This window comes from Podarcis gaigeae, assembly GCF_964106915.1.
Source record: "Podarcis gaigeae genome assembly, chromosome: 16".
Lineage (NCBI taxonomy): Eukaryota > Metazoa > Chordata > Lepidosauria > Squamata > Lacertidae > Podarcis > Podarcis gaigeae.
Genome location: NC_139693.1, coordinates 35,108,333 through 35,130,383, shown reverse-complemented (window position 1 = coordinate 35,130,383; position 22,051 = coordinate 35,108,333). Strand labels below are relative to the sequence as shown.

Genomic DNA, 22,051 nt, shown 5'->3' with positions numbered 1-22,051 from the left:
AATGAAAGGAAAGAAATTGTCGGTGGTGCCTATAATAGGAATATAAGGAAACTGACAGATAGAGTTGGAAGGAAAATAAGTCCTATGCTGCCTTCTGCCTGTTTGCTTTAGATTGAAAGGAAACAAAATATCTGAAAATCGAAAGTAACTTTTATTTTCCCTTGCTGGATACACTGTAAAAATGGATGCTAAAAAGTAACTACCCCTCCTAGAGGAGGTCTACCAGTGCTTTTGTTTTATTTTACAAAGAGAGCATAGCAGCTGAGAAAATCAGACCGTGAAACCAGCTTTCTGACCTTGACAGAATGATGAGAGAGGAAGTTTTATCTTCCCCGGACAAAATATATGATGTGCTGCAACAGATGGATGAGAAAGTGTCTCTTATGAATCAAGAGACGGCATACATTTTAGTTGCAGTTAACAAGGAGGTGCCAATGGAATGTACAGTTACAGAAACTGCACAACAATCTACCCAGGATATTGACTTAGGGCAAGTGCATGAGGTTATGAATGTATCTCATAAGACACAGAGTCTCCAAGTTTTACAGGATCAGAAGCTGCAACATTGGGAGATGGAATTCGTAGGACACTGGTTAAATGGTGGACTTAAGAGAGTTATTATCTTGGATGGGAGTGTGAAACAAGTGGAAGATCATCTTTGGAATGACTACCCTTTGGATTACAAACTAAACATTGGGGAGTGCAACACTGGGGAATGGGACAATTGGATAAAAGGAGATGAAGAATTTTACTACATAGGGTCCTCCAGAGACTGGCTCCCCAAAGAGCAAGAGAAGAAAATGCGAAAGAATACAACAGGGAACAAGGATTTATGTAACTACAAACAGAAACAAGAAAACTCTCAGAGGGGGCCTGGAAGTGACTTGAGAGCTTCAGATATTAGAACACCGGATTGACAAGGGTTAAAGACTTAAGGACTGACATTATCCGGAACCAGGAAAAGGGACGTTGGAGAAATTTAAAATGAGAAATGCTTTTGTAATAAATTCTTATTTATGGAATTAGTCCAATTCTAATGAAATATTAAGAGATGCTGGAAAGGAAGTAATTGGCTTTAGTAATGGTTTAAATCTAAGAATTTTAAAGATTTGAGGACAAGATAAAATTAATGAAATTAATGTAAGAAAAAATGAAGTGGTTTGAGTAATAAGGGGAAATAAGAATTTGCAAGAATGGTTTGATTATAAATAAGGGTAAGACAAGTGGTATGAATTTGCTGAATTAATTTTAAAATGGAATACAAGGAGGGAGGTGAGAGGAAGTCAGGAAAATAAGTAAAAGAATGCTGAGAATTTGAAAGGAGAGATTTTTATTTTTTATTTTTCTTATCCTTTTTTTTGTGTGGAATTTTTGATTTCTGATTGTTGTAATTTTTTTGTCTTTGATGTTTATTTTTTGTTATCTTTGTGGTCTTTTTTCTTGAGAAAACCTAATAAAATATTATTGTTAAAAAAACAAAAACAAAACCAGATAATGCAATCAGGTAACCTTCCAGACAGGAGATAACACACTCAGGATTCTGTTTTAGACTGCCCCCTGTGATGTATATCTGATGTATTGGGGGAGGTGGTCCTGGGATACACGCCTTCTGTGATGTAAGTATGATGTTTCCGGGGGTGGTCTGGAGTTTGAGGGTGGGCAATTTAAAAAGTCTCAGAAAGTATTGCAGGATGTCTGCAGTAAATATTAATATTTATCTTCAATTGCATTTTGCCACTTCTTTAACTTTTTATATTGTACTTCATTGCATCACAGTTTGAATCTTAAGGGATGAAGATTGTAATATAATACAGTGGAACCTCGGTTTTTGAGCATCTCGGAAGCCGAATATTTTGGAAGCCTCAGCCCGAAAACCCGGAAGTAATTGCTTCCGTTTTTGAACGCTCCTTGGAAGTTGAACGGCTTCCGCTGCATGTTTTTCTTTTTTCTCAACGGATTTTGCCAACCATCCACTGATCTTCAGTTTTCGAACGTTTCGGAAGTCGAACGGTCTTCCGGAACGGATTACATTCGAAAACCAAGGTTCCACTGTACAAGAAATAAAAGAAGCAATTAATTGATAAATTATCAAGTGGTTTGCCAAGACCAATCTTCCATCAACTTTTGACAACTACCAGTTTGCATACAGGGCAAATAGATCCACGGAAGACGCTATCACTACCACTCTCCATGCTGCTCTGTTCCATCTGGAGCAGCCGGGGAGTTATGTGAGGCTGCTGTTTGTGGATTTTAGCTCTGCTTTTAACACTATCCTCCCCCATAGACTGGTGTCCAAGCTAGAGGCGATTGGACTCTCCAACTCCACCTGTCTCTGGGTTTTGGACTTTTTGTCAGAACGTTCTCAGAGGGTTAGAGTAGGGTCACATATGTCCACAGCCCTTAGCCTTAACACCGGCTCACCACAGGGTTGTGTGTTGAGTCCCCTGCTCTATACTCTCTATACGTATGATTGTACAGCCATTTATTCCAGCAACAAAATCATCAAGTTTGCTGATGACACGACGGTGGTGGGGCTCATTTCAGGAGGGGATGAGTCCGCCTATCGGGACGAGGTGGAGCGGCTTTGTGCTTGGTGTGGAGAGAACAATCTGGCTCTTAATACGACTAAGACCAAGGAATTGGTGGTGGATTACAGGGGAAAAAAGGCGGACATTCAGCCCTTGTATATCAACGGGGAACGGGTGGAGAGGGTGGCGGAATTCAGGTTTTTGGGAGTGACTATCGATCAGGGCATGACTTGGAGCGCAAATACCACTGCTCTGGTGAAGAAGGCCCAGCAGAGAATTTATTTCCTCAGACTTTTAAAGAAGAACAATCTGAGTGAGAGACTGCTGGTGTCCTTCTACCGAGGCTCCATAGAGAGCATTCTCACATACTGTATTTGTGCCTGGTTCTCCAGCTGTACAGCTAGGAAGAGGAAGGTGCTCCAGAAGGTCATAACCACAGCCCAAAGGATTATTGGTCATCCCCTCCCATCTTTGGAAGAACTGTACGGTTCCCGTTGTCTTAGGAAAGCAAACAATATCCTGCAGGATGCATCTCACCCGGGACACAGTCTGTTTGTACTACTGCCTTCTGGCAGGAGATACAGAAACATCAAGTCAAGGACAAATAGACTGAAAAATAGTTTCTATCCAAGAGCTGTGGCCTTCTTAAATGCAGTAACTCGATAGTGTGACCTGGGAGTTTGATGGGTGTGGGTGTGGGTGTGGCTGGAATGTTGTTTGTTTGGTTGTTGTTGTTGTTTTGCTTTTGTTGTTTTTAAGGGATGGCATCCAATTTCGTTGCACTTGTGCAATGTTGCACTTGTGTAATGACAATAAAGAATCTATCTATCTATCTATCTAAGACCATCAGAAATTTTCAAGGGGTCCATGGGGTGGGGGAGTTGGAGAGCTCCTTGCTCTAGAGGGTATTCTGGCAACCGTGAAGATAAAATAATATAGTGGGGTGTATGGAGTATTATAAAAAGGGATGTGGGTGGTGCTGTGGGTTAAACCACTGAGCCTAGGACTTGCCGATCAGAAGGTCGGCGGTTCGAATCCCCACAATGGGGTGAGCTCCCGTTGCTCAGTCCCTGCTCCTGCCAACCTAGCAGTTCAAAAGCACGTCAAAGTGCAAGTAGATAAATAGGTACCGCTCCTGCGGGAAGGTAAACGGCGTTTGCGTGCACTGCTCTGGTTCGCCAGAGGTCGCTTAGCCATGCTGGCCACATGACCCGGAAGCTGTACGCCGGCTCCCTTGGCCAATAAAGAGAGATGAGTGCCACAACCCCAGAGTCGGTCACAACTGGACCTAATGGTTTACCTTTACCATTATGGAGTATTATGGCAAGGATAGTACCTCTGGTGGGGGACACATTGTGATCCTTCTGGGGCAGTTGATCCACCTCTGGCTCCCACCCTACACCCACGGCTCCTAGAAGCAGCAGCCACACCTCAGGAATGGCTTTGACTTGCTGGGTAAACCTGGTGAGGGTAACCATTTGGTCTTAAAACCTCAGTGAGGGGCAGATGGGGCTTATCCACCTGGGAATGAAATTCTAGGAGAATGAAAACTCTGATCCTAAACTTCCACTGCCTTGTGGGATATCCTTTGGAGAAAAAAAAGGCTAAGGAGTAAACCAGGGGTCAGCAAACTTTTTCAGCAGGGGGCTGGTCCACCATCTCTCAGACTATGTGGTGGGCCGGACTATATTTTTTTGGGGGGGAATGCACGAATTCCTATGCCCCACAAATAACCCAGATACGTATTTTAAATAACAAAACACATTCTACTCATGTAAAAACACCAGGCAGGACCCACAAATAACCCAGAGATGCATTTTAAATAAAAGGACACATTCTACTCATATCAAAACATGCTGATTCCCAGACTGTCCACAGGCCAGATTTAGAAGGCAATTGGGCTGGATCCGGCCCCCGGGCCTTAGTTTGCCTACCCATGGAGTAAACCCTACAGAAATTCAGAGTAGAGTCCCTGAAGTGGTTGGATGACGCCTTCCAGCAACTCCTGCAGCCAAGCTGGTGCCAGATGTATTGCTCTGCTTTCCTTTGGAGCACATCAGCAAAACCAAGAGGGGAGCCTTATTTTCTGGCCAGTCCAGAATCTCCACTCACATTTGCGCCCCAGGGACGTCACTTCAGAGCTGCTAACACAGTCGTTTGACTTCACCCCTGGAGGTGCACTCCATTGTCTCTTGAGACAGATGGATGCCAACAATAGCTTTGAAAAGCAACAACACCCTACTTAATTGCAGTGTTTCTCAAATCGACTGCATTATAGTATATTGCTTTTTTTAAAAAAGGAACCTGCCACCTTTGCTGCTTATTGGGCAAATTCTAAAATAATTTAGTGGGGAGCACTTTGCCTGTTTTCTTTCTATTTGCTCTTTACTTCCTACAGTGACAAATGCACCACAGCCAAGGAAATTGGTAGCTGGAGAACGAAACAGAGAATGATGTTCTACCAAGCAGGGAAAAAATGTCAGCAATTACAAAGCTATCAATCCACCGGTGCACTTCTGGATATATTGTGCCGGCATGGAAAGGTGACGTTGGAATGAATCTTGCTTGTATCACATTTCTCAGGCTTTGCAGAGCACAGCAGACTCTCACCTTGATTACTGCCCGCCCCAACCTGAGACGCCAAGCATAGTTTTCAAAGGAATGGATTATACCAAATATGCCTTGGTTGCTATTGCAAGCGCTGCAAGCTGAGCGGTAGAGAACGTGCTCTCTGCATGCAATCAATCCCAGTGTTAATCCCTACCATCTCCAGATAGGGCAAAGAAAGAAGCCCACCTGAGGTGCGGCTGTCAGTCAGTGTAGACCATATTGAGCTAAATTGACAGAGTCTTGCATGAAAACATTTCAAGTTTAATCTCCAGAAAGGGTTGGGAAGGATTCCTGCCCCAAGTGATGCAAAACAGCTGCCAGCCCGTGTCAACAACAATGAGCTAGATGGACCAAAGATCTGATTTGGCTTTCTTTGTCCCAGAGAGAATGAACACCAGTCGACTAGTTCAGATGCAACACCAAATTATGGTTTAGCAAGACAAAAACGAGCCTCAAACCTGTGCCCTCCCCACTCCAGAATGGCTACAAGGAGAGGGGAAGCACCAGCTGCCATGTTCAAAACTAACCTGAGATCCTCCTTTACATCTAAAAGTCCGGAGAACTCTGGTTAGTTTCAATTATGGTTAGAGGGAAAATCAAGGGACACAAATCACAACTTGATCATGGCTTCTTTAAATGAATCACGGTTTGCATGAAATGAGAAATACTGATTAGTTCAAAAGCGAAAGCAGATCCTTCCGATTTCCTTTCCCTGAGAAGAGGCAATAGGAGCACATGAGCCCAAGACTCCTGCAGCCGTAGGCACATAAACACTGTGTTCAATCCAAAAAGATAGCATTACTCTTACTATGAGTATAAAACAAAAAAATCAGAGGGCTTCACAGCATAAATACCATTTTGGCTGTCCTTATTTTTATCTGCAAGCCACCTTGAGTCCCTGCCAGGAAAGAAAGATGGAAGTATAAATAAATATACAATAATAATGTTGTTGCTGGCATCCATCGAGAGAGAGAGAGAGAGAGAGAGAGAGAGAGAGAGAGAGAGAGAATGGAGTGTGCCTCCAGGGGTGAAGTCAAACCATTGTGTTTGCAGCATTGAAGTGACTTTCCCAGGGTGCAAGCCTATAAATAACAACAACAACAACAACAACAACAACAACAATGCCATTGAAGTGACATCCATGGTAAACACTGAGAAAGAAGAAAAGGGGCCCTAATTATTAATATTATTAGGAACAATAGCAACTTATAAAGCATCAACAACAACAACAACAACCAATCCTAAGCACTGAACAGAGATGAACAACAAAGGCTTACCATCTCATAGACACAATGCAAAAGGGAAAGGGGAGGGAAAGAGGAAACAAGGAAGTCCATGCAGCAATTCTTGAAGTTACATAATCCCAGCAGTATCATCTGATTTGGGGGAGTGGGCCTCCCTGCAATTATGCAGATGCAGACATGCACAACCCACCAGCCTTAATTTCCCTGGCCAACATGTGTCTCTTCAACCATGCAGTCCAGAAGGTTACCGAGACCTGTGTCATGCAACCTGTTGTCAGCAACCCAGGGTGGCTCAGGCAAAGATGCTTGACCCAAAGGCGAAAATCAGACACAAGCCCTGACTTTCACACGTGAAATGCTGTCAAGGATGCATGCCTTTTTTATAAATTGCATTGATCTGTCAATATTATATATATATATTTTTATAAATATTTATTAAGGATTTTTATAAGAAAAAAGCATAAATAACAAACAACAATGCTTATGTCATACACAAAATTCCATAACTTATTTGGACTTCCTCACGTCTCCCGCTCCCACTTACATTGTTAAAAAGTTTTTCCAAGCAAATTATCATCTTGTTTTCAATCCTATATCCACTCATTTAAATATGATCTAATAGTTCTCCCAAAGGATTGGTCTTTTCCTTAATCTCACTTATCATCTAATTTCAATCTAGTTTAGTGGTGGCCAATTATTTATGATCAAGCATCCTTCCTAACATTCAATCAATTTACAATATTTTTGTAAATAAGTTTTAAATTTCTTCCAATCTTCTTCCATCCTTTCTTCTCCCAGGTCTCGGATTCTGCCGGTCATCTCTGCCAGTTGCATATAGTCTATCAGCTGCATCTGCCATTCTTCCAGTGTGGGTAGATCTTGAGTCTTCCAGTTCTTGGCAATAAGTATCCTTGCTGCTGTTGTTGCATACATAAAAAATGTTCGGTCCTTCTTTAACACCCCCTGGCCGACAATACCCAAGAGGAAGGCCTCTGGTTTCTTGGTGAAGGTATACTTAAATACCTTTTTCAGCTCATTATATATCATTTCCCAGAAGGCCTTCACTTTAGGGCAGGTCCACCAGAGGTGAAAGAATGTTCCTTCATTTTCCTTACATTTCCAACATTTATTATCAGACGAATGGCATATTTTGGCAAGTTTAACTGGGGTCATGTACCATCTATATATCATTTTCATTACATGATCTGTCAATATTATATGTCTATTGAACTATAGACAGATAGATGATAGATATAGATAGATAGATAGATGATAGATAGATAGATAGATAGATAGATAGATAGATAGATAGATGATAGATAGATGATAGATAGATAGATAGATAGATAGATAGATAGATAGATAGATAGATGATAGATGATAGATAGATAGATGATAGATAGATAGATAGATGATAGATTAGATAGATAAATAGATGATATAGATAGATGATAGATAGATATAGATAGATATAGATAGTAGAGATAGATAGATAGATAGATAGATAGATAGATAGAGATATAGATAGATGATAGATAGATAGATAGATAGATAGATAGATAGAGATAGATAGATAGATAGATAGATAGATAGATAGATAGATGATAGATGATAGATAAATAGATGATAGATAGATAGATAGATAGATGATAGATAGATAGATAGATAGATAGATATAGATAGATAGATAGATAGATAGATGATAGATGATAGATGATAGATAGATAGATACGTTGCAAGTCACTTGGAGCCATCAGTTTAATCGGCAGCTATCAAGTCTAACCAAAAACAACAACAATTAATAGCAATGCCTTACCAGAGTCTGACCATAGGTTTATGTCACCCAGTACCGTCTGTTCTGACTGGCAGCCGCTCACTAAAGTCCCAGGTCTTTCCCAGCACTGACACCTGAGATCCTTTTATAACAGGAGATGCCAGCATCTGCACCCAGGACCTTCTGCATATGCCCTCTGCCCCTGAACTGTGATCCCTATTCAAAATTAAAACGAAAACAACAACAACACAAAACCCTTTTCCGCTCTACAAGTGAGACCCGATGCTTCCAGAGCACCCTAGAGGGAATTGTGGCTTTCTTCCTCAAGAGCTTAATTGGTTTAGAGATACTTCTCTTTAAAACTCCTGCCTATTGATTTATTTTTTCTTTAAGGCAAAGTAAACAAGGCATAAGAAAACTGCCAGCACAGAGAGATGTTAAATTGGCAGCAGATGGCAAAATGGAGAGCCTGTACAAGAAAGAAAGAAGTTCCAGCTGGGTGGAAACAAGCCAAGGGTTTCCAGAAACTGTTCCCAAAAATGACCCAAGAGTGAAACCTTATTTCTATTTAGGATTCACCTATCCATTGGAAAAGCCTGGTCTAGTTCTGAGTCACATCCGGAGCTGACAGGATTCATGTAATGCAGGAAAGTAATGCAGGAAAAGGGACGTGGGTGGCGCTGTGGGTTAAACCACAGAGCCTAGGATTTGCCGATCAGAAGGTTGGCAGTTCAAATCCCTGCGACGGGGTGAGCTCCCGTTGCTCGGTCCCTGCTCCTGCCAACCTAGCAGTTCGAAAGCATGAAGTGCAAGTAGATAAATAGGTACCACTCCGGCGGGAAGGTCAACGGCGTTTCCGTGCACTGCTCACCAGAAGCGGCTTAGTCATGCTGGCCACATGACCAGGAAGCTGTACGCCTGCTCCCTCGGCCAGTAAAGCGAGATGAGTGCCACAACCCCAGAGTCGGCCACGACTGGACCTAATGGTCAGGGATCCCTTTACCTTTACCTTTAATGCAGGAAAGCTGTGTGCACAACTGAGTTTATGTAGTGAACCAGCAGGGCTCCAGGTTTGAGCACCTTCCTCGGCCAGGTGCAAGGCGATGAAAGCCAACTCAGACCCACAGAGTCATCTGACAGGGCCCATGGCATCTCTTCCTCTGAGGCTCTGCCCCCCCCCCAACTCACAGCCTGCTTGCAGAGTCATTCTGCTGCCTAGTCACTGCAGGCAGAGAAAAAGGAAATGGCAAAACAAGCAGGCTCTAAGCTTCTTAAGAGGGCCGTGTGCCGCTGCTATAATGCAAAGGACCTGGGATGGATGTGCTGTGTGATAGCACAGTTGGTAGAGCATGAGGCTCTTAATCTCAGGGTTGTGGGTTTGAGACCCATGTTGGACAAAAGATTCCTGCATTTCAAGGGGTTGGACTAAACGACCCTTGTGGCCCCTTCAAAAATCTATGATTCTATGACTCCATGTGTGGTTGTATATGGGCAGGTGTGACCAGTGTACAGTGGTACCTCAGGTTAAGAACTTAATTCATTCCGGAGGTCTGTTCTTAACCTGAAACTGTTCTTAACCTGAGGTACCACTTTAGCTAATGGGGCCTCCCACTGCTGCTGCGTGGTTTCTGTTCTCATCCTGAGGTAAAGTTCTTAACCTGAGGTACTATTTCTGGGTTAGCGGAGTCTGTAACCTGAAGCGTCTGTAACCCGAGGTACCACTGTATATGTCTTTGGCCCTACTGCCACTAGCATGAGATACCCCCCCCCCCAAGGTTATCCATCAGGGAATGTGGAACATGGATTGAAAAAGTTTCTCTCGCAAGCCTGGCCCCCTCAATACTAGATTGATTCCTTCTTTTCAACCTGGTTATTCCAAGAAGCTCAGAGGTTCTCTCTTCTGCCATTTTATTCCTACAACCAGGGCTTTTTCCCTGGCCGGAACTCGCCGGAAGTCTGTTCCGACACCTCTCAAGTGGGTGTCATTGTCATTATAACAGAACAAGGAAGGCATTCATGGCGAGTTTTGGCACCTCTTTTTACAGAAAAACAGCACTGCCTACAACAACCATGTCGGGTAGGATAGCTAAGAGCAGGGGTCAGCAAACTTTTTCAGCAGGGGGCCAGTCCTCTATCCCTCAGACCTTGTGGGGGGCTGGACTATATTTTGGGGTGTGAAATGATGCAAGAGCACAACGAGCCCCGGTGGCTGCTTACCTGTGTCTTGCAAGCGGCAGGGGCTGGTGGCGGCGGCGGAGGGAGGATGAGCAGTGCGCGAAAGGGCTCTGGAGAGTGGCTGCTTAAAATGGCGGCCGCTGCTGCTGGCATCAACAGAGCCCAGCCCCCTTCCTCCTCTAGGCAGGGCGGGGAGAAGCCAGGAGGAGGGAGGAAGGAGGCACCGCCACCGTGTGAGAGAGGGAGGGATAGGGAAAGAACGTGCACACTGACGATCCACGAGGCAATTCCCGGACCATCTGCGGGCCGGATCCAAAAGGCAATTGGGCCTGATCCTGCCTGCGGGCCTTACATTTGCCTGCCCATAGCTAAGAGAGAGTGACTTGAATTATCCCATGAGGTTTGTGTCTGAGTAGAGATTGAAACTGTCTTTCCTTCACTTGAGCCTCTATTCAGTAGATCACACTGGCATTGCTTTGCCTTGCTGCCAACCCGAATTCTCTTGGTCTCCACTTACTAGTCTTTTTTATGTTCCCCAAAGTCCTGGAGAGGAGGGGTGGTTTATATCTCCACCCAGCCATGAAGCAGTGCCGGGTAGCTTGAAAACAAATTGACATCTCTCAAGTCAAACCGACCCCAGAAGATTGTTTTGAGATTCAAACTATGGCTCTGCCTGGCTTAGTGAAAAGGACAAGATGCAAATGTAAGAAATATGAAGGAGAAGGCAACAAACAAGTTAATAAATGAGCGTGGAAGAGCACTTCACAGACTCCTTACCTACAGTTACTGCAGAGAGAACGTTTTACTGAAGACGCAGCTGATCATGGTGCAATGTAAATATCACCAGCCTCTTGCATAATCCATTTCAAGAAGCTTAACAAAAAATTAAAATCAGATTTATATTATATTTTGGAAGGGGGATTAGAGGTATTGTTATTTCAAGAGATCTTCATTGCAAACTCAAATTAATTTCCACAGGCTCTGCTGCAACCATTCAAAATACAAGCTGTATAAAAATATTATGTGTGGAGTACTAACAGGGCCAGCGCAAGACATTTTGGCACCTGAGGCAGACCCCAAAATAGCACCCCACCTCCATGCCAGGGAAGAAGGGAAGATCTACATCAGGAACAAGAGGAGAAGAAAATTGGACATTAGGACAGGCTTCCTCAACCTCAGTCCTCCAGATGTTTTGAGACTACAATTCACATCATCCCTGACCACTGGTCCTGCTAGCTAGGGATGATGGGAGTTGTAGGCCAAAAACATCTGGAGGGCCGAGGTTGAGGAAGCCTGCATTAGGATCTGCTGCCCCAATGAATCCTGCTATCTGAGGCAGTCACCTCACCTTGCCTCCCAGGTGGGCCGGTCCTGGATACTACACTGTTTATATTCAAATGTTCAGAGGAACTTGGCATTTGGGGGGACTTGTTTGACCAAGCTGTGGGAGGCAGTGACGTGCTCTGGTCCATGGGGTCACAAAGAGTCGGACACAACTAAACGACTAAACAACAACATAATGACAATATTATTGTCCTAAGAAACTTCCTTCATCCCCAGCCATTGTTGTCATGAAATAGCACTATTTTGTCATTTTTATAATGAAAAGAAGGTGGAAGAATCAATAATAATAGTAATAATAACAACAACAACAACAACAACAACAACAACAACAACAATTTATTATTTATACCCCGCCCATCTGGCTGAGTCTCCCCAGCCACTCTGGGCTGCTCCCAATCAAGTGTTAAAAACAGAACAGCGTTAAATATTAAAAACTTCCCTGAACAGATGTCTTTTAAGATAGGAAAGCTGCTTATTTCCTTCACATCTGAATGGAGGGTGTTCCACAGGGTGGGCGCCACTACCCAGAAGGCCCTCTGCCGGGTTCCCTGTAACCTCACTTCTCGCAATGAGGGAACTGCCAGAAGGCCCTCGGCACTGGACCTCAGTGTCCGGCTGAGCGATGGGGGTGGAGACGCTCCTTCAGGTATACTGGGCCTTTGAGGCCATTTAGGGCTCTAAAGGTCAGCACCAACACTTTGAATTGTGCTTGGAAACATACTGGGAGCCAATGCAGATCTCTCAGAACCGGTGTTATGTGGTCCCGGAGGCCACTCCCAGTGGAAGTCAATAACTAAAGCTTTACCTTCCTTTAAACTCCAGGAGAGAACAGAAATTGACACTGGGCCATTTAACATACGAAGAGTCGAGCTGGATCAGGCCAATGGTCAACCCAGACCCCTGTCCTCAGAGTGGCCAATCAGATTCCTGTATGAAGTCTCAAAGCAGAACCTGGGTATAAGAACATTCTCCCCTCCTGCTGTTTCCAACAAATAGTATTATGAAACATACTGCCTCTGGGGGCAGATTAAAAGAAACTATTCAAGGGTGCTGTGGGTTAAACCTCAGAGCCTAGGGCTTGCCGATCAGAAGGTTGGCGGTTCGAATCCCCACGACGGGGTGAGCTCCCGTTGTTCGGTCCCTGCTCCTGCCAACCTAGCAGTTCGAAAGCACGTCAAAGTGCAAGTAGATAAATAGGTACCACTCCGGCGGGAAGGTAAACGGTGTTTCTGTGTGCTGCTCTGGTTCACCAGAAGCCGCTTAGTCATGCTGACCACATGACCCAGAAGCTGTACACCGGCTCCCTCGGCCAGTAAAGCAAGATGAACGCCACAACCAATCGTCCGCGACTGCTCCTAATGGTCAGATGTCCCTTTACCTTATTCAAGGGCAATTAAGAGGCTGCTCATCCCTAATTATCCAGCTGTGCTCTACAAGAGTCAATAAAAAGAAGCTATAAACAGGAAGCTTTTAATTAAAGACACAAGAAGCTTTAAAAGGCTCAGTACTGCTTTGCTTGTCCACACTGGCATCAGCTGGTTTCCAGCTATGTTTTACCACAAACAACAACAAATCACCCATGAGTTGGGTAAGAAAGGACAACAAAGATAATACTGGATAATATTTTTTTATGAAAAAATGACAATGGTGACATGTGGGTTTTCCAATTTGCAAAGGATGGCAATTACCTGAAGATCATATCCTTTCTTACTTTCTCAAATCTGCAAAGAGGGCAACAGGATTTCACCTGTGGAACTATAGAATTGTAGAGTTGGTACTCCTACCACCCTTAGGCGGGGTAGGGGGAATGGCAGCCCAGGAAAGGGTTTTCTCTGTAGCAACCTCTACATTGTTAGACAGAGATGCAGGTTTGTAGCATCTTCACTGTACAGAATAAATGATGTAAGGAGGGAGCTGCAGCCCAAGATAGGAAAAGAAGTAGTAAGGAAACACCTAGCTACTTGAAAGGAATATATATATATATATACACACACTGTATTTTTCGCTCTATAACACGCACCCGACCATAACACACACGTACTTTTTAGAGGAGGAAAATCCGTAGGCATGCCACCCATAGGCATTTCCTCCATAACACGCACAGACATTTCCCCTTACTTTCTAGGAGGAAAAAAGTGAGTGTTATGGTGCAAAAAATACGGTATATAGTTGCTGTTGCAAGAGATTAGAGAGCCCAGAGCTTGGTTGGTTGCGTTCGGTTGGTTGCACTGCAATTCGTTTGTTTGTGGGCTGAGGGGTTGTTGGGTCAGATTAGCCATATGGATTCGTATGTTGTTATGGGGGAATAGTATATATAGTTAAAGCTATGGTTTTCCCAGTAGTGATGTATGGCAATGAGAGCTGGACCATAAAGAAGGCTGATCACCAAAGAATTGATGCTTTTGAATTATGGTGCTGGAGGAGATTCTTGAGAGTCCCATGAACTGCAAGAAGATCAAACCTATCCATTCTGAAGGAAATCAGCCCTGAGTGCTCACTGGAAGGACAGATCCTGAAGCTCAGGCTCCAGTACTTGGGCCACCTCATGAGAAGAGAAGACTCCCTGGAAAAGACCCTGATGTTGGGAAAGATGGAGGGCACAAGGAGAAGGGGATGACAGAAGACAAGATGGTTGGACAGTGTTCTTGAGGCTACCAGCATGAGTTTGACCAAGCTGCGGGAGGCAGTGGAAGACAGGGGTGCCTAGCGTGCTCTGGTCCATGGGGTCACAAAGAGTCGGACATGACTAAACGACTAAACAACAATGGGGGAATAGATCATTGTATTGTTGTGCTGTACAGTGGTGCCTCAGGTTACAGACACTTCAGGTTACAGACTCCACTAACCCAGAAATAGTACCTTGGGTTAAGAACTTTGCTTCAGGATGAGAACAGAAATCGCACAGTGGCAGCATGGCAGCAGCGGGATGTCCCCATTAGCTAAAGTGGTTCTTCAGGTTAAGAACAGTTTCAGGTTAAGAACGGACCTCCAGAACAAATTAAGTTCTTAACCTGAGGTACCACTGTATATGTGGTAAAGGGGAGCCACACACCACGGTGAAGACATCCTCCTTTGCTTGCCCCCGTGCTAGCTTAAGTTCATTGGTTAATTTTTCTAATAGGGCAGTTTCCCATACATTTTGGAACCATTTTGGAACATATTCACTCCTGATGGGTCTTTCCAGTGTCTAGTTATGATGTTTCAAGCTGTTGAGTGACTTATCAGTTTCTTGACATACTTTGTTTATATTCCTTTTCATTCCTTTAGCCTATGGCAACTCGCAGAATCCACAACTTAAGTTTAGTGCATCAAATAGCTTGAAGGTCAGATAAACAATTCATTTCAGAAAGGTGAAAGCATGTAACACACAATACAATACCATATATATATATATATATGCAAATATATATATGCTTTCGTAGATTTTCACGGGTACAGGAATGCAGGTTTTGGTGTCCTCGGGTGTCTTCCCATGTAAAAGTTGGGGTGTCTAGGCGACGTTTCGACGAGGTCTCACTCGTCATCTTCAGGCTGGTGTTTTCGGCTTCTTGTTACTGGAACAGAGCGGGATCTCAATGTTTGAGTTCCTATAAATACTGTAGAGGGGGTGTGGTGTCTAGCCTCCAATGTTCTGGGCAGAGAGGAAGTTCCCAGGCTAGTGTGCCTTTTCTTCTTTTGTTCCTTAATTACTTGAGAGATACCTTGAGTGATTTCTTGAGTGATATCCTGAGTACCACTTAGGTGGGTCATTAGGTGTGGATTAGTTGCTAAAGTCTTTGTGTCTTGACCTCTTGAACTTTGTGAAGAGTTTTCCTGAGAAGATGGCTGTATTGCACTTAGTTGTGCTTTGGCTTGGCTTCGTGTATAGGGGCGAGCTGTGGTTTTGTGGCTTGTGTCAGCCAGATCTGTGTAGGGATTGCAGGGGGGTGCAGCATCCGGAGGTGCCACCATGGATTGGCTACTGGATGGTGTCAGTAATTCATCTGTGGAGAGGGTCTGGGTTTGGGTCTGGTGTGGTTGATTGGTGTTGGCGTTCTGTGTGCCTCTGGATCTGGTGTCAGTTTTTGTGGGGAGGGCTAATTTCCAGATGTCTGGCAAGCGGGATGGCAAGCCACCCACACCTAATGACCTAATCCACACCTAATGACCCACCTAAGTGGTACTCAGGATATCACTCAAGAAATCACTCAAGGTATCTCTCAAGTAATTAAGGAACAAAAGAAGAAAAGGCACACTAGCCTGGGAACTTCCTCTCTGCCCAGAACATTGGAGGCTAGACACCACACCCCCTCTACAGTATTTATAGGAACTCAAACATTGAGATCCCGCTCTGTTCCAGTAACAAGAAGCCGAAAACACCAGCCTGAAGATGACGAGTGAGACCTCGTCGAAACGTCGCCTAGACACCCCAACTTTTACACGGGAAGACACCCGAGGACACCAAAACCTGCAAATATATATATATATATATATATATATATTTGCTTTCGTAGATTTTCACGGGTACAGGAATGCAGGTTTTGGTGTCCTCGGGTGTCTTCCCGTGTAAAAGTTGGGGTGTCTAGGCGACGTTTCGACGAGGTCTCACTCGTCATCTTCAGGCTGGTGCTTTCGGCTTCTTGTTACTGGAACAGAGCGGGATCTCAATGTTTGAGTTCCTATAAATACTGTAGAGGGGGGTGTGGTGTCTAGCCTCCAATGTTCTGGGCAGAGAGGAAGTTCCCAGGCTAGTGTGCCTTTTCTTCTTTTGTTCCTTAATTACTTGAGAGATACCTTGAGTGATTTCTTGAGTGATATCCTGAGTACCACTTAGGTGGGTCATTAGGTGTGGATTAGTTGCTAAAGTCTTTGTGTCTTGACCTCTTGAACTTTGTGAAGAGTTTTCCTGAGAAGATGGCTGTATTGCACTTAGTTGTGCTTTGGCTTGGCTTCGTGTATAGGGGCGAGCTGTGGTTTTGTGGCTTGTGTCAGCCAGATCTGTGTAGGGATTGCAGGGGGGTGCAGCATCCGGAGGTGCCACCATGGATTGGCTACTGGATGGTGTCAGTAATTCATCTGTGGAGAGGGTCTGGGTTTGGGTCTGGTGTGGTTGATTGGTGTTGGCGTTCTGTGTGCCTCTGGATCTGGTGTCAGTTTTTGTGGGGAGGGCTAATTTCCAGATGTCTGGCAAGCGGGATGTGTCGTCACGCTTGTTCATGTTGTGAGGGTGTTTCTCTATCTCGATGGCTTCCATGATTATTCTCTTGTGGTGATGTTCCGTGTTAAAGAGCAATTTGGAATCTGCAAAATTAATTTCGTGTCCTGTTTCTTTCATGTGTTGGAAAAGAGAGGAAGTTTTTTCTTCTTTTTCTTCTTTTTTGACGGCATTCTTGTGTTCTGCGATACGTGCATTTATTCGTCTGTTTGTTTGTCCAATGTACGTGGCTGGGCAGACTTTGCAGGGTATTTCATAGATCCCATAGAACATTGGAGGCTAGACACCACACCCCCTCTACAGTATTTATAGGAACTCAAACATTGAGATCCCGCTCTGTTCCAGTAACAAGAAGCCGAAAGCACCAGCCTGAAGATGACGAGTGAGACCTCGTCGAAACGTCGCCTAGACACCCCAACTTTTACACGGGAAGACACCCGAGGACACCAAAACCTGCATATATATATATATATATATATATATATCACAGAGAGAAGCATCCTCTACAGTGACTAACAATATGACCTTTGACAAACTCACCAAATGGAATGTTAAGCAATAACGCACTTGTGAAACAATATGTTGATGACAGGGAGAATTTTTAAAAAGAAAGGAAGATCTAAGCATAGATCTTACACCAAGGAACACATCAAAAGGGAAAGATAAATTGAACTTGAAAGCGATGCATTTGTTCTTCTGTGCCCTTAACGAAGCAAAGCACTTTGTAGTTTATTTTCCATCAGCATGACATTTGAAAAAAATCTGCTTTTGAGGATTTCTCCCCCTCCTTCCCTCCACCATGCACGCACACATAAACCCAACCAATATTGTAATCTTCAGCATAAGTTGATAGTGTTCATACACACCTTTGTGCAAAAACAATATTGCTCTGAAACGCTTTGCGTGCTCCTAACCATTTCATTGAATCATAGAATTGTAGAGATGGAAGGGACCCTAAGGGTCATCTAGTCCAACCCCCTGCAATGCAGAACTCCTGCCCACAACTGTTCCTGGCTGGACTCAAACTACCAACTAGCCAGATTATGCCACCGCCTTCCTAGGAAAGCCATTCCACTGTCAAGCAGCTCTTACCATCCGAAGGTTCTTCCTAATGCTTAGTAAGTATCCCCTTTCTCATCATTTCAATCCATTGGTTTGGGTTCTACCACCTGGAGCAGCAGAAAAGAAGTGTGCCCCATCCTCCATGTGCTATTTGAAGGTGGCCATCATCATCCATCTGAATTGTGAAACTACAGATTTAACTGAGGTTGAACAAATTCATGCTTCACCCTGTGGCAACTTCTTTTAATTGTGAGGGCCATCTACCCTGGCTAGCAAGGTAAACATCTTCCAGGGGAAGGGGCATAAGAAGGCAGCAATTTCTGTTGTAAGTAAAGGTAAAGGTAAAGGTACCCCTGCCCGTACGGGCCAGTCTTGACAGACTCTAGGGTTGTGCGCTCATCTCACTCTATAGGCCGGGAGCCAGCACTGTCCGCAGACACTTCCGGGTCACGTGGCCAGCGTGACAAGCTGCATCTGGCGAGCCAGCGCAGCACAGGGAACGCCGTTTACCTTCCCGCTGGTAAGCGGTCCCTATTTATCTACTTGCGCCCGGGGGTGCTTTCGAACTGCTAGGTTGGCAGGCTCTGTGACCGAGCGACGGGAGCGCATCCTGTCGCGGGGATTCGAACCGCCGACCATGTGATCGGCAAGTCCTAGGCGCTGAGGTTTTACTCACAGCGCTATCCGCGTCCCAATTTCTGTTGTAACTTGTATTAATCACAATCAGCACTGTTTCTGCCCTGCTGCACCAAATAACTACCGTATTTTTCGCTCTAGAAGACACACCAGACCACAAGACGCACCTAGTTTTTGGAGGAGGAAAACAAGAAAAAAAATATTCTGAATCTCAGAAGCCACAACAGCAAGAGGGATCACTGTGCAGTGAAAGCAGCAATCCCTCTTGCTGTTCTGGCTTCTGTGATAGCTGCGCAGCCTGCATTCGCTCCATAAGACGCACACACATTTCTTCTTACTTTTTAGAAGGGAAAAAGTGCGTCTTATAGAGCAAAAAATACGGTATGTTATTCGTCTTGCTGCTCGCTACTTAATGTAAGTTACATAGCTATATACATAACTTACGTTCATTTCAGTGTAAAAGAAACAACAAAGCAATGTGGGTTTTTTTTAAAGTAATTAATCGGGTCCTCCCTTAAAGAAGCCATGTATTGCGGTGAGACCTGGAAAACCGACACTCTGTGTTGTGGGTGGGTACGACTGGTCAGCCACCACACCCAATTGGTAGGTCCCTCATAGCTGGGTGCAATCTGGCCAATGGGATGCAGTCCAAACAGTTTGAGGGACCTATTTATGCCCATGCATGTGACCCAGAGCTTCCTCTTTCGACGCGTGCATTCGGAACACCCGCCCACCTCTCCCTACTTTTAGGGCTTTACGCTTGACCTTGCTATGCCGTTGTGTGTCGTCTGTCATTGGGACAGGGGCACGGCAGGAATTTTCCCCACTTGGCTGATTGGCTGGTGCCATTTAGGTTTCGCCTAATCACAACTTGTAAGGTTGCGGATAGGCTCTGGTTCAGGTGATAGGGATGGGAGAACGGTCTTGCCATCCATTAAAGGAATCCAGGGACTCAATGGTTTGGTCAACCCCTGTGAGGGGGTTGTGCCCGTGCCTGAGTCCATGGGGACATTTGGGTGGCGGAGATAGCCTGTTCCCAGCTTTCTGCTTATCCAGGTGTTCACCCTAGGCTGATCTAGGCTGGTGCCCTGGGTCAGCACTACCTGCAACGGTGCAGGGAGCTAGTCGAACTATGCAACCAGTCACTTTCTGTAATCAATAAAGTTGTGGCCTAAATTCTGCCAAAAACCAAAAGCAAAACCAAAATTTGAGTCATGTGTGAATTTATTTGGGGGGGGGGAGGTTTCAGGGTCTGAACATGCAAATAACGCATCACTTGCAGACTTAAAAACAAGAACAACGTGATCAAATAGTGATCAAATTCAGTTGTCAGATTTCCATTCCTGACCACGGACTAATGTGTAAACTCCAGCAATTTCTGCTTCCTTTTTTAATTTTTGCTGGTGATGGAAATGACCAGGGACAAAGGGGAAAGTGAGTGGAGGAACCCTTAAACTTGGAACCATCGGGCACATTCCAGCCATGCTAAACTCAGATGTTTCTAGCCTGCCAGTCCCTTCCATATTTCTCCATTTTCCATCCAGGCAAGAAAGAGGCATTCCTAGAGTTCAAGAGCACAGTGCAGCCATGTCAAAGCACGTCGGAGGTACTGAGGCTATTAGTATCGTACATGCGGAAGCAAACTGGGTGAATAAAAACCGAGTCTTCTTTGAAATGAAAATTCTACAGTCCAAAAATATGGTTCAAAAGCTTTACTACAAAACTTTACTCCTAAACAACTCAAAGAAATAAAGTTACATTTAGATAGTTGCATAGTATGATACAGTGGTACCTCGGGTTAAGAACTTAATTCGTTCCAGAGGTCCGTTCTTAACCTGAAACTGTTCTTAACCTGAAGCACCACTTTAGCTAATGGGGCCTCCCGCTGCTGCCGCTGCTGCACCGCCGCTGCACGATTTCTGTTCTCATCCTGAAGCAAAGTTATTAACCCGAGGTACTATTTCATGAGAGTCCCATGGACTGCAAGAAGATCAAACCTCTCCATACTGAAGGAAATCAACCCTGAGTGCTCACTGGAAGGACAGATTGTGAAGCTGAGGCTCCAGTACTTTGGCCACCTCATGAGAAGAGAAGACTCCCTGGAGAAGACCCTGATGTTGGGAAAGATGGAGGGCACAAGGAGAAGGGGGCGACAGAGGATGAGATGGTTGGATAGTGTTTTCGAGGTTACCAGCATGAGTTTGACCAAACTGCGGGAGGCAGTGGAGGACAGAGGTGCCTGGCGTTCTCTGGTCAATGGGGTCACGAAGAGTCGGACACGACTAAACGACTAAACAACAACAACAACTATTTCTGGGTTAGTGGAGTCTGTAACCTGAAGCGTCCGTAACCTGAAGCATCTGTAACCCGAGGTACACTGTATACTGATCCTAGCATAGGAAGAATATCTTAATTCTTATCTTACATCCAGAGCTAAAAAAAAAAAAATCAAAGTTCTGTCTCTCCTTCAAACAGCCTCCATTCGCCTGAGGCTGTTTTGCTAGAAAAAGAGATTAGCACATCCATGCTCCCCAGGGTGCTATGGCACCCATGTGAGGCCAAAATTGGATGTCTGCACCCCCCCCCCATGCTGCCTTCCCAAAGGCAGTTAAGGAGGTGCCGGCAGGATCCTAGTGCCCTTCCATCTCCTTCTCAAAGCTGGGGAAGTGATAACTAGGCTTTGGGAAGGATGTGGGAGGGCTCTAAGACCCTGCCAGAGCCTTACACTTCTTCCCAAAGCCCAGCACCTCGCTTACCAGGCTTTGAAATGGTCCCCCAGCTCAGAACCCAGTGAGTGTGCACTGCTCACTCAGCCCTAAATCCACCGCTGTCTATATCTATATCCCACCTGGGAACAGTGCACAAACCAACATCCCTGGGCTTTCACTCTCCCCACCTGTGTAAAATCCACTACGCTTCCCCATTACATCAACCACAGGTGTCTTAAGCCTCAGTTTATCTGAAGGCCTTAAGGGAAAGGAATTCACATTCAAAGGAATTCACATTCACACATATTGGCTGAAGTCCCGCCAGCCACAAAAGGAAAAAGATGACTAATCGGAGATGGAACCTAGGCAATTTCATAAAAGAAAACAAAATATCTCACCCACCCAGGTTCAACATTTTAAAAAAAGAAAAGTGTTTTCTGCTTCGACACGCTCCTTTGAAACACAGGTTAGAGCTCCTAGCCCCAAAGGCATGACGGTATGGCCACTAGCAGAAAGAGATTGCATTGTGAAATGATGCCCACATAAGGGAAATTAATGTATTGCGGGTCAAAATGATGCCATCAAAATCCCCTTCCTTGTGGGTGGAGGAGGCCTGGAGTTCTTAATTTTGAAAGAGAGATGTGCTGGGGTTTAAACCTGCCTGGAAATCAAATCTTCTAGCTTGAAAAATTCTCAGCTGTCTGGAGACTCAGTGGAGAACAATGAATCACACATGGTACAGAACTAAGCATCTTTTGATCACCATGTCTGAAAAC

The 22,051-nt window shown here is 44.7% G+C and overlaps 1 protein-coding gene and 1 long non-coding RNA gene across 10 annotated transcripts in view; one reads left to right on the top strand and one right to left on the bottom strand.

Moving 5' to 3' along the window:
• LOC310834345 overlaps positions 1-18,492 on the top strand; it is a 202,671-nt gene extending 184,179 nt beyond the window's left edge. The window contains exon 3 of the long non-coding RNA XR_014559209.1: positions 18,262-18,492. This is a non-coding gene — a long non-coding RNA (uncharacterized lncRNA). The remainder of the gene's footprint in view (positions 1-18,261) is intronic.
• Positions 1-22,051, bottom strand: part of RIMBP2 (RIMS binding protein 2) — a 273,596-nt gene that overhangs the window by 189,685 nt on the left and 61,860 nt on the right. The gene's annotated exons all lie outside the window — the stretch shown is intronic.